At 43.7% G+C, this 12,268-nt stretch overlaps 1 protein-coding gene and 7 non-coding genes across 9 annotated transcripts in view; all 8 read right to left on the reverse strand.

The window, feature by feature from the left end:
• The window catches only part of mmp11a (matrix metallopeptidase 11a), a 61,375-nt gene that overhangs the window by 10,590 nt on the left and 38,517 nt on the right, over positions 1 to 12,268 (reverse strand). The window lies entirely within an intron of this gene.
• Positions 3,807 to 3,879, reverse strand: trnaa-agc (transfer RNA alanine (anticodon AGC)). Its single transcript has one exon. It is a non-coding gene; the product is annotated as a tRNA-Ala (tRNA).
• On the reverse strand, positions 5,231 to 5,303 carry trnaa-agc (transfer RNA alanine (anticodon AGC)). The gene has a single exon. It is a non-coding gene; the product is annotated as a tRNA-Ala (tRNA).
• On the reverse strand, positions 6,132 to 6,204 carry trnaa-agc (transfer RNA alanine (anticodon AGC)). The gene has a single exon. It is a non-coding gene; the product is annotated as a tRNA-Ala (tRNA).
• Positions 10,059 to 10,131, reverse strand: trnaa-agc (transfer RNA alanine (anticodon AGC)). Its single transcript has one exon. It is a non-coding gene; the product is annotated as a tRNA-Ala (tRNA).
• On the reverse strand, positions 10,222 to 10,294 carry trnaa-agc (transfer RNA alanine (anticodon AGC)). The gene has a single exon. It is a non-coding gene; the product is annotated as a tRNA-Ala (tRNA).
• On the reverse strand, positions 10,384 to 10,456 carry trnaa-ugc (transfer RNA alanine (anticodon UGC)). Its single transcript has one exon. It is a non-coding gene; the product is annotated as a tRNA-Ala (tRNA).
• Positions 10,549 to 10,621, reverse strand: trnaa-agc (transfer RNA alanine (anticodon AGC)). The gene has a single exon. It is a non-coding gene; the product is annotated as a tRNA-Ala (tRNA).

Below are 12,268 nucleotides of genomic sequence, written 5' to 3' on the forward strand. Positions count from 1 at the left end.
ATTAGCTGTTATTTTCTGTTCATAAAGCGTTCTACTCTCACTTGATTCAACGGGTTTGTTGTCCAAAAAGTTGGATTCAAACAACAAATTGACTCCTCTACGCTAAGAAGCTAGCTTAGCTTAGCATGTAGTGTTTCTGCTAGCTAGCTCGCTTTATTAGCTGCTATTTTTTGTTTTCAATTCTTTTTTTTTAATCTCACTTGAAGTCATGACGTGTTTGTTGTCCTAGAAAGATTCAATTGATTGATTGATGCAAGCTGAGAAGCTAACTTAGCCTTGCATGAGTTAGCTATCTTGTGTTAGTTGTATTTTGTAATTTTCCTTTTTGAGCGTCCTGATTTCACTTAATTTATTGCGTTCGTTGCCCGAAAAGTTGGATTCAAATGACAAATTGCCTGATCTATGCTAAGACGTTAAATTAACTTAGCATGGAGTGTAAAGCCCCCACGCAGTTTTTCTGCTTGACTCAGCTGCTGTGTTCTGCTCCGTGTTGACAATGGCGCACTGCCAGGAGACAATTAGCGCGTCACCTTCTGCTGAGCGAGCAAACATGTCGTGCTAGGTGATGATGCATCGGTATGGCTGTGTTTTAATCACCGTTAACGGCATGCGACCTGCAAAACATCCAGTGGAGAAATATGCCACGCAAGACAAGTCAGGACTGGAACGCTTCAGGTCTTCAGGTGCGCTTGAACCAAATGAGTAAGGTCACTTGGTAAGTGCTGAGTGCTGTGGCTGCTCTGATTTGGTGGTTATTTCAGGTCAAAAAAATAACATTAAATATGAGCTCTTTTTGTTTTTTTGATTGACTATAGAAATGGTGCGGTACTGATTACAGCGTCTGCCTCACAGTTCTGAGGACCGGGGTTCAAATCCCGGCTTGGTGGAGTTTGCATGTTCTCCCCGTACCTGCGTGGGTTTTCTCCGGGCACTCCGGTTATCTCCCACATCCCAAAAACATGCATGGTAGGTTAATTGAAGACTCTAAATTGTCAGTAGGTATTAATATGAGTGTGAATGGTTGTTTGTTTCTATTTGCCCTGCGATTGGCGAGGGACAGTTCAGGGTGTACCCCGCCTCCTGCCCGATGATAGCTGGGATAGGCTCCAGCACGCCCGCGACCCTAGTGAGGAGAAGCGGCTCAGAAAATGGATGGATGGATATCGAAATGGTGATGTTAGCATTAGCTATTAGCATGAAAACGTTTGGCGTTAGCGTTTAGCTATCAAATTCGACAGCGACATGCAACATACATCACTTACCTCTGTGCAACAGCGCAGTCGCACACAGGTATGTTTTTTTCTTGTACTGTTCATTTTTGTAAATTTTGTATTACGGATTCTCGCTCTCGATGTGGCCGAGGAATGCCAGCAAGGCAAAGCAAACAAATTAGTGTGTTTTACAAACAAAGAACAACAAAAACAACTAATCAGTCAAGAAGGATGAAGACTTTTAAGATGAAGGAAAACTTGATTTTTAAGCAGACTACCTAAAGTCAAGTGGAGAATGAGGGTATCGATCTACCTCTCACATGCAAAGCGAGCGCTCTACCAACTGAGCTAATTCCCCTGTTTTTCAGGAAGACAACAAGAAAAACAACCATCTAGCTAATCCAGCAAGCAGGAAAATGCCAAGCAGGAATGACAAGCAGACGACCTAAAATCAAGTGGAGAAAGCGGGTATCGGTCTCGCTACCTCTCACATGCTAAGCGAGCGCTCTACCAACCAACTAATCAACCAACAAGCAGGAAATGACTTAAGCAGAAACCAACCAACTAATCAACCTAAAATCAAGTGGCGAATGCGGGAATTGATCCTGCTATCTCTCACATGGAAAGCGAGCAATCTACCACTCCCCATTTTACAATCAATCAACAACAAAAATAATCATTCAACTAATCAACCAAGCAGGAAAATGACAAGAAGACTATCTAAAGTTAGGTGGAGAATGCGGGTATCAATCCCGCTACCACTCACATGCTAAGCAAGTGTTCTACCACCTGAGGTAATTCCCCTGTTTTTCTGGAAGACAACAACAAAAACAACCATCAAACTAATCAACCAAGCAGGAACCTGACAAGCAGACTATCTAAAGTGAGGTGGAGAAAGCGGGTATCAATCCCGCTAACTCTCACATGCTAAGCAATCGCTCTACCACCTGAGCTAATTCCCCTGTTTTTCAGGAAGACAACAACAAAAAACACCATCAAACTAATCCAGCAAGCAGGAACGACGTGAAAGCAGACGACCGAAAGTCAAGTGGAGAACGCGTGGGTCAATCCCGCTACGTCTCACATGCTGAGCGAGAGCTCTATCACTTGAGCTAATTCCCACAGTTCACAAAAAAACGACAACAAAAACAACAAACCTAGTGGAGAATGCGGGTATCGATCCGGCTACCTCTCCCATGCTAAGCAAGCATTCTACCACTTGAGCTAATTCCCCTGCTTTGCAGGAAGACAACAACAAAAACAACCATCTAAATAATTCACCAAGCAGGAACCGACATTTAAGCAGACAAGCTAAAGTCAAGTGGAGAACGCGGCCATCGATCACACAACCTTTCACATGCTAAGCGAGCGCTCTACCACTTGAGCAAATTCCCCTGTCTTTCAGGACGACAACAAAAACAACCAACTAACTAATCCAGCAAGCAGGAACGACGTTTAAGCAGACGACCAAAAGTCAAGTAGAGAATGCGTGGGTCAATCCTCTTCCTCTCACATGCTAAGCGAGCGCTCTACCACTTGAGCTACTTCCCCCATTCTACACCAAATCAATCAATCAATCAAACAACAACAACAAAAACAACCAAGCGGGAAAACGAAAAGCAGACTATCTAAAGTCAGGTGGAGAATGAGGGTATCGAACCCGCTACCTCTAACATGCTAAGCAAGTGCTCTACCACTTGAGCTAATTCCCCCATTTTACAGCCAATCAATCAATCAAACAACAACAAAAACAACCAATCTACTAAACGGGAAAACGACAAGATCTAATTCCCCCATTTTACAATCTAACAAAAAACAACAAAAACAACCAATCAAATCCTCAACCAAGCGGGAAAACAACAAGCAGACTGTCTAAAGTCCGGTGGAGAATGCGGGTATCGATCCCGCTACCTCTAACATGCAAAGCAAGCGCTCTACCACTTGAGCTAATTCCCCCATTTTACTGTCAATCAAACCACAAAAACAGCCAATCTACTAAAAGCGGCAAAACGACAAGAAGACTTTCTAAAGTCAGGTGGAGAATGCGGGTATCGAACCCGCTACCTCAAACATGCTAAGCAAGTGCTCTACCACTTGAGCTAATTCCCCCATTTTACAGCCAATCAATCAATCAAACAACAACAAAAACAACCAATCTACTAAACGGGAAAACGACAAGATCTAATTCCCCCATTTTACAATCTAACAAAAAACAACAAAAACAACCAATCAAATCCTCAACCAAGCGGGAAAACAACAAGCAGACTGTCTAAAGTCCGGTGGAGAATGCGGGTATCGATCCCGCTACCTCTAACATGCAGAGCAAGCGCTCTACCACTTGAGCTAATTCCCCCATTTTACTGTCAATCAAACCACAAAAACAGCCAATCTACTAAAAGCGGCAAAACAAGAAGACTTTCTAAAGGCAGGTGGAGAATGCGGGTATCAATCAAGCTCACTCTCACATGCTAAGCGAACGCTCTACCACTTGAGCTAATTCCCCCATTTTACAATCAATCAAACAAGAACAACAAAAACATCCAATCAACTACTCAACCAAGGGGGAAAACGACAAGCAGACTATCTAAAGTCAGGTGGAGAATGCGGGTATCGATCCCGCTACCTCTCACATGCTAAGCGAGCGCTCTACCACTTGAGCTAATTCCCCCATTTTCTGAGCAATCTAACAAAAACAAAAACAACCAATCAACTACTCAACCAAGCGGGAAAACAAAAAGCAGACTATCTAATGTCAGGTGGAGAATGCAGGTATCGATCCCGCTACCTCTCACATGCTAAGCGAGCGCTCTACCACTTGAGCTAATTCCCCCATTTTCCGAGCAATCAAACAACAACAAAAACAGCCAATCAACTACTCAACTAAACCAGGCAGGAAAATGCCAAGCAGACTATCCAAAGTCAGGTGGAGAATGCGGGCATCGCATCGAGAAAGCGGGTATCAATCCCGCTAACTCTCACATGCTAAGCAATCGCTCTACCACCTGAGCTAATTCCCCTGTTTTTCAGGAAGACAACAACAAAAAACACCATCAAACTAATCCAGCAAGCAGGAACGACGTGAAAGCAGACGACCTAAAGTCAAGTGGAGAACGCGTGGGTCAATCCCGCTACGTCTCACATGCTGAGCGAGAGCTCTATCACTTGAGCTAATTCCCACAGTTCACAAAAAACGACAACAAAAACAACAAACCTAGTGGAGAATGCGGGTATCGATCCGGCTACCTCTCCCATGCTAAGCAAGCATTCTACCACTTGAGCTAATTCCCCTGCTTTGCAGGAAGACAACAACAAAAACAACCATCTAAATAATTCACCAAGCAGGAACCGACATTTAAGCAGACAACCTAAAGTCAAGTGGAGAACGCGGCCATCGATCACACAACCTTTCACATGCTAAGCGAGCGCTCTACCACTTGAGCAAATTCCCCTGTCTTTCAGGACGACAACAAAAACAACCAACTAACTAATCCAGCAAGCAGGAACGACGTTTAAGCAGACGACCAAAAGTCAAGTAGAGAATGCGTGGGTCAATCCTCTTCCTCTCACATGCTAAGCGAGCGCTCTACCACTTGAGCTACTTCCCCCATTCTACACCAAATCAATCAATCAATCAAACAACAACAACAAAAACAACCAAGCGGGAAAACGAAAAGCAGACTATCTAAAGGCAGGTGGAGAATGCGGGTATCAATCAAGCTCACTCTCACATGCTAAGCGAACGCTCTACCACTTGAGCTAATTCCCCCATTTTACAATCAATCAAACAAGAACAACAAAAACATCCAATCAACTACTCAACCAAGGGGGAAAACGACAAGCAGACTATCTAAAGTCAGGTGGAGAATGCGGGTATCGATCCCGCTACCTCTCACATGCTAAGCGAGCGCTCTACCACTTGAGCTACTTCCCCCATTCTACACCAAATCAATCAATCAATCAAACAACAACAACAAAAACAACCAAGCGGGAAAACGAAAAGCAGACTATCTAAAGTCAGGTGGAGAATGCGGGTATCGAACCCACTACCTCTAACATGCTAAGCAAGCGCTCTACCACTTGAGCTAATTCCCCCATTTTACAGCCAATCAATCAATCAAACAACAACAAAAACAACCAATCTACTAAACGGGAAAACGACAAGATCTAATTCCCCCATTTTACAATCTAACAAAAAACAACAAAAACAACCAATCAAATCCTCAACCAAGCGGGAAAACGACAAGCAGACTGTCTAAAGTCCGGTGGAGAATGCGGGTATCAATCCCGCTACCTCTCACATGCTAAGCGAGCTCTCTACCACTAGAGCTAAGTCCCCCATTTTACAAAAAATCAATCAATCAAACAACAACAAAAACAACCAATCGGGAAGTAAAATCAGGTGGAGAACGTGGGCATCGATCCCACTACCTCTCACATGCTAAGCGAGCACTCTACCACTTGAGCACTCTACTAATTCCCCCATTTTACAGCAAATCAAACAACTTGAGCTAATTCCCCCATTTTACAATCAATCAAACAACAACAACAACATGAAATCAACTACTCAACAAAGGGAAAAAAGACAAGCAGACAATCTAAAGTAAGGTGGAGAATGCGGGTATCGATCCCGCTACCTCTCACAGGCTAAGCGAGCGCTCTACCACATGACCAAATTCTCCCATTTTACTATAAATCAAACAACAAAAACAGCCAATCTACTAAAAGCGGCAAAACGACAAGAAGACTTTCTAAATGAAGGTGGAGAATGCGGGTATCGATCCCGCTACCTCTCACATGCTAAGCGAGCGCTCTACCACTTGAGCTACTTCCCCCATTCTACACCAAATCAATCAATCAATCAAACAACAACAACAAAAACAACCAAGCGGGAAAACGAAAAGCAGACTATCTAAAGTCAGGTGGAGAATGCGGGCATCGATCCCGCTACCTCTCACATGCTAAGCGAGCGCTCTACCACTTGAGCTAATTCCCCCAATTTATGAGCAATCTAAAAAAAAAAAAAAAACAACCAATAAACTACTCAACCAAGCGTGAAAACAAAAAGCAGACTATCTAAAGTAAGGTGGAGAATGCGGGCATCGATCCCACTACCTCTCACATGCGAAGCGAGTGCTCTACCACTTGAGCTAATTCCTCCATTTTACAATCAATCAAACAACAACAACAAAAACATCCAATCAACTACTCAACCAAGGGATAACGACAAGCAGACTATCTAAAGTCAGGTGGAGAATGCGGGTATCGATCCCGCTACCTCTCACATGCAAAGCGAGCGCTCTGCCACTTGAGCTAATTCCCCCATTTTGTGACCTATCTAAAAAAAAAAAAAAAAAACAATCAACTACTCAACCAAGCGGGAAAACAAAACGCAGACTATCTAAAGTCAGGTGGAGAATGCGGGCATCGATCCCGCTACCTCTCACATGCTAAGCGAGCGCTCTACCACTTGAGGTAATTCCCCCATTTTGCTATCAATCTATCAAACAAACAACAACAAAAACAACCAAGCTACTAACCGGGAAAACTACAAGCAGACTATCGAAAGTCAGGTGGAGAATGCGGGTATCGATCCCGCTACCTCTCACAGGCTAAGCGAGCGCTCTACCACATGACCAAATTCTCCCATTTTACTATAAATCAAACAACAAAAACAGCCAATCTACTAAAAGCGGCAAAACGACAAGAAGACTTTCTAAATGAAGGTGGAGAATGCCGGCAACGATCAAGCTCCCTCTCACATGCTAAGCGAGCACTCTACCACTTGAGCTAATTCCCCCATTTTGCTATCAATCAATCAATCAATCAAACAACAAAAACAAGCAATCTACTAAACGGGAAAACGACAAGCAGACTGTCTAAAGTCAGGTGGAGAATGTGGGTATCGATCCCGCTACCTCTCACATGCTCAGCGAGCGCTCTACCACTTGAGCTAATTCCCCCGTTTTATGATCAATCAATCAAACAACAAAAACCACCAATCTACTAAAAGCGAGAACGACAAAAAGACTTTCTACAGGCAGGTGGAGAATGAGGGCATCGATCCCGCTACCTCTCACATGCTAAGCGAGCGCTCTACCACTTCAGCTAATTCCCCCATTTTCCGAGCAGTCAAACAACAACAAAAACAGCCAATCAACTACTCAACTAAACCAAGCGGGAAAATGCCAAGCAGACTATCTGAAGTCAGGTGGAGAATGCGGGTATCGATCCCGCTACCTCTCACATGCTAAGCGAGCGCTCTACCACATGACCAAATTCTCCCATTTTACTATAAATCAAACAACAAAAACAGCCAATCTACTAAAAGCGGCAAAACGACAAGAAGACTTTCTAAATGAAGGTGGAGAATGCCGGCAACGATCAAGCTCCCTCTCACATGCTAAGCGAGCGCTCTACCACTTGAGCTAATTCCCCCGTTTTGCTATCAATCAATCAATCAAACAACAAAAACAAGCAATCTACTAAAAGCGGGAAACCGACAAGAAGACTTTCTAAAGTCAGGTGGAGAATGCGGGTACCGATCAAGCTCCCTCTCACATGCTAAGCGAGCACTCTACCACTTGGGCTAATTCCCCCATTTTGCTATCAATCAATCAATCAATCAAACAACAAAAACAAGCAATCTACTAAACGGGAAAACGACAAGCAGACTGTCTAAAGTCAGGTGGAGAATGTGGGTATCGATCCCGCTACCTCTCACATGCTCAGCGAGCGCTCTACCACTTGCGCTAATTCCCCCAGTTTACAGTCAATCAATTAAAAAAACAACAAAAACAACCAATCAACTAAACCAAGCAGCCTATCGGAAGTCAGGTGGAGAATGCGGGTGTCGATCCCGCTAGCTGTCACATGCGAAACGAGCGCTCTACCACTTGAGCTAATTCCCCCGTTTTATGATCAATCAAACAACAACAAAAACAACCAATCAACTACTCAACCAAGCGGGAAAACGACAAGCAGACTATCTAAAGTCAGGTGGAGAATGCGGGCATCGATCCCGCTACCTCTCACATGCTAAGCGAGCACTCTACCACTTGAGCTAATTCCCCCGTTTTACTATCAATTAATCAATCAATCAATCAAACAACAAAAACAACCAATCTACTAAAAGCGGGAAAACGACAAAAATACTTTCTACAGGCAGGTGGAGAATGCGGTCATCGATCCCGCTACCTCTCACATGCTAAGCGAGCGCTCTACCACTTGAGCTAATTAACCCATTTTACAATCAATCAAACAACAACAAAAACAACCAATCTACTCAACCAAACGGGAAAACGACAAGCAGACTATCTAAAGTCAGGTGGAGAATGCGGGCATCGATCCCTCTACCTCTCACATGCGAAGCGAGTGCTCTACCACTTGAGCTAATTCCCCCATTTTACGAACTATTTAAAAAAAAAAAAAAACAACCAATCAACTACACGACCAAGCGGGAAAACGACAAGCAGACTATCTAAAGTCAGGTGGAGAATGCGGGCATCGATCCCGCTACCTCTCACATGCTAAGCGAGCACTCTACAACTTGAGCTAATTTCCCCGTTTTACTATCAATTAATCAATCAATCAATCAAACAACAAAAACAACCAATCTACTAAAAGCGGGAAAACGACAAAAAGACTTTCTAAAGACAGGTGGAGAATGCGGGCATCGATCAAGCTCCCTCTCACATTCTAAGCGAGCGCTCTACCACTTGAGCTAATTCCCCCGTTTTACTATCAATCAATCAATCAATCAAACAACAAAAACAACCAATCTACTAAGCGGGAAAACGACAAAAAGACTTTCTAAAGACAGGTGGAGAATGCGGGCATCGATCAAGTTCCCTCTCACATTCTAAGCGAGCGCTCTACCACTTGAGCTAATTCCCCCGTTTTACAATCAATCTATCAAACAAACAACAACAAAAACAACAAAGCTACTAACCGGGAAAACGACAAAAATTTTGTGAGCAATCAATCAATCAAACAACAAGAAAAACAACAAAAACCAACTACTCAACCAAGGGAAAACGACAAGCAGACTATCTAAAGTCAGGTGGAGAATGCGGGTATCGAGGCCTCAACCTCTCACATGCTAAGCGAGCGCTCTACCACTTGAGCTACTTCCCCCATTTTATGAGCAATCTGACAACAACAAAAACAGCGAATCAACTACTCAACCAAGCAGGAAGACGACAAGCAGACTATCTACAGGTGGAGAATGCAGGTACCGATCAAGCTCCCTCTCACATGCTAAGCGAGCACTCTACCACTTGAGCTAATTCCCCCATTTTGCTATCAATCAATCAATCAATCAAACAACAAAAACAAGCAATCTACTAACCGGGAAAACGACAAGCAGACTGTCTAAAGTCAGGTGGAGAATGTGGGTATCGATCCCGGTACCTCTCACATGCTCAGCGAGCGCTCTACCACTTGCGCTAATTCCCCCAGTTTACAGTCAATCAATTAAAAAAACAACAAAAACAACCAATCAACTAAACCAAGCAGCCTATCGGAAGTCAGGTGGAGAATGCGGGTGTCGATCCCGCTAGCTGTCACATGCGAAGCGAGCGCTCTACCACTTGAGCTAATTCCCCCGTTTTATGATCAATCAATCAAACAACAAAAACAACCAATCTACTAAAAGCGAGAAAACGACAAAAAGACTTTCTACAGGCAGGTGGAGAATGAGGGCATCCATCCCGCTACCTCTCACATGCTACGCGAGCGCTCTACCACTTGAGCTAATTAACCCATTTTACAATCAATCAAACAACAACAACAACATCAAATCAACTACTCAACCAAGGGAAAACAACAAGCAGACTATCTAAGGTCAGGTGGAGAATGCGGGCATCGATCCCGCTACCTCTCACATGCTAAGCGAGCGCTCTACCACTTGAGCTAATTCCCCCATTTTATGAACTATTAAAAAAAAAAAAAAAACAACCAATCAAATACACGACCAAGCGGGAAAACAAAAAGCAGACTATCTAAAGTAAGGTGGAGAATGCGGGCATCGATCCCGCTACCTCTCACATGCTAAGCGAGCGCTCTACCACTTGAGCTAATTCCCCCATTGTATGATCTATTTAAAAAAAACAAAAACAACCAATCAACTACACGACCAAGCGGGAAAACAAAAAGCAGACTATCTAAAGTAAGGTGGAGAATGCGGGTATCGATCCCGCTACCTCTCACATGCAAAGCGAGCACTCTACCACTTGAGCTAATTCCCCCACTTTCCGAGCAATCAAACAACAACAAAAACAGCCAAACAACTACTCAACAACCAGGCGGGAAAATGCCAAGCAGACTATCTAAAGTCAGGTGGAGAATGCGGGTATCGATCCCGCTACCTCTCACATGCTAAGCGAGCACTCTACCACTTGAGCTAATTCCCCCGTTTTACTATCAATCAATCAATCAATCAATCAAACAACAAAAACAAACAATCTACTAAGCGGGAAAACGACAAAAAGACTTTGTAAAGACAGGTGGAGAATGCGGGCATCGATCAAGCTCCCTCTCACATTCTAAGCGAGCGCTCTACCACTTGAGCTAATTCCCCCATTTTATGAACTATTAAAAAAAAAAAAAAAACAACCAATCAACTACACGACCAAGCGGGAAAACGACAAGCAGACTATCTAAAGTCAGGTGGAGAATGCGGGTGTCGATCCCGCTACCTCTCACATGCTAAGTGAGCACTCTACCACTTGAGCTAATTCCCCCATTTTATGAACTATTTAAAAAAAACAAAAACAACCAATCAACTACACGACCAAGCGGGAAAACGACAAGCAGACTATCTAAAGTCAGGTGGAGAATGCGGGCATCGATCCCGCTACCTCTCACATGCTAAGCGAGCACTCTACAACTTGAGCTAATTTCCCCGTTTTACTATCAATTAATCAATCAATCAATCAAACAACAAAAACAACCAATCTACTAAAAGCGGGAAAACGACAAAAAGACTTTCGAAAGACAGGTGGAGAATGCGGGCATCGATCAAGCTCCCTCCCACATTCTAAGCGAGCGCTCTACCACTTGAGCTAATTCCCCCGTTTTACTATCAATCAATCAATCAAACAACAAAAACAACCAATCTACTAAGCGGGAAAACGACAAAAAGACTTTCGAAAGACAGGTGGAGAATGCGGGCATCGATCAAGCTCCCTCCCACATTCTAAGCGAGCGCTCTACCACTTGAGCTAATTCCCCCGTTTTACAATCAATCTATCAAACAAACAACAACAAAAACAACAAAGCTACTAACCGGGAAAACGACAAAAAGACTTTCTAAAGGAAGGTGGAGAATGCGGGCATCGATCAAGCTCCCTCTCACATGCGAAGCGAGTGCTCTACCACTTGAGCTAATTCCCCCGTTCTACAATCAATCAATCAAACAACAACAACAACATCAAATCAACTACTCAACCAAGGGAAAACAACAAGCAGACTATCTAAGGTCAGGTGGAGAATGCAGGTATCGATCCCGCTACCTCTCACATGCTAAGCGAGCGCTCTACCACTTGAGCTAATTCCCCCATTTTATGAGCTATCTAACAAAAACAAAAACAAAAACAGCCAATCAACTACTCAACCAGGCGGGAAAATGCCAAGCAGACTATCTAAAGTCAGGTGGAGAATGCGGGCATCGATCCCGCTACCTCTCACATGCAAAGCGACCGTTGTACCACTTGAGCTAATTCCCCTTTTTTGTGAGCAATCAATCAATCAAACAACAAGAAAAACAACAAAAACATCAACTACTCAACCAACGGAAAACGACAAGCAGACTATCGAAAGTCAGGTGGAGAATGCGGGTATCGATCCCGCTACCTCTCACATGCTAAGCAAGCGCTCTTCCACTTGAGCTAATTCCCCCATTTTATGATCAATCAAACAACAACAAAAACAACCAATCAACTACTCAACCAAGCGGGAAAACAAAAAGCAGACTATCTAAAGTCAGGTGGAGAATGCGGGCATCGATCCCGCTACCTCTCACATGCTAAGCGAGCACTCTACCACTTGAGCTAATTCCC

This window comes from Phyllopteryx taeniolatus, chromosome 3 (assembly GCF_024500385.1).
Source record: "Phyllopteryx taeniolatus isolate TA_2022b chromosome 3, UOR_Ptae_1.2, whole genome shotgun sequence".
NCBI classification, from domain to species: domain Eukaryota; kingdom Metazoa; phylum Chordata; class Actinopteri; order Syngnathiformes; family Syngnathidae; genus Phyllopteryx; species Phyllopteryx taeniolatus.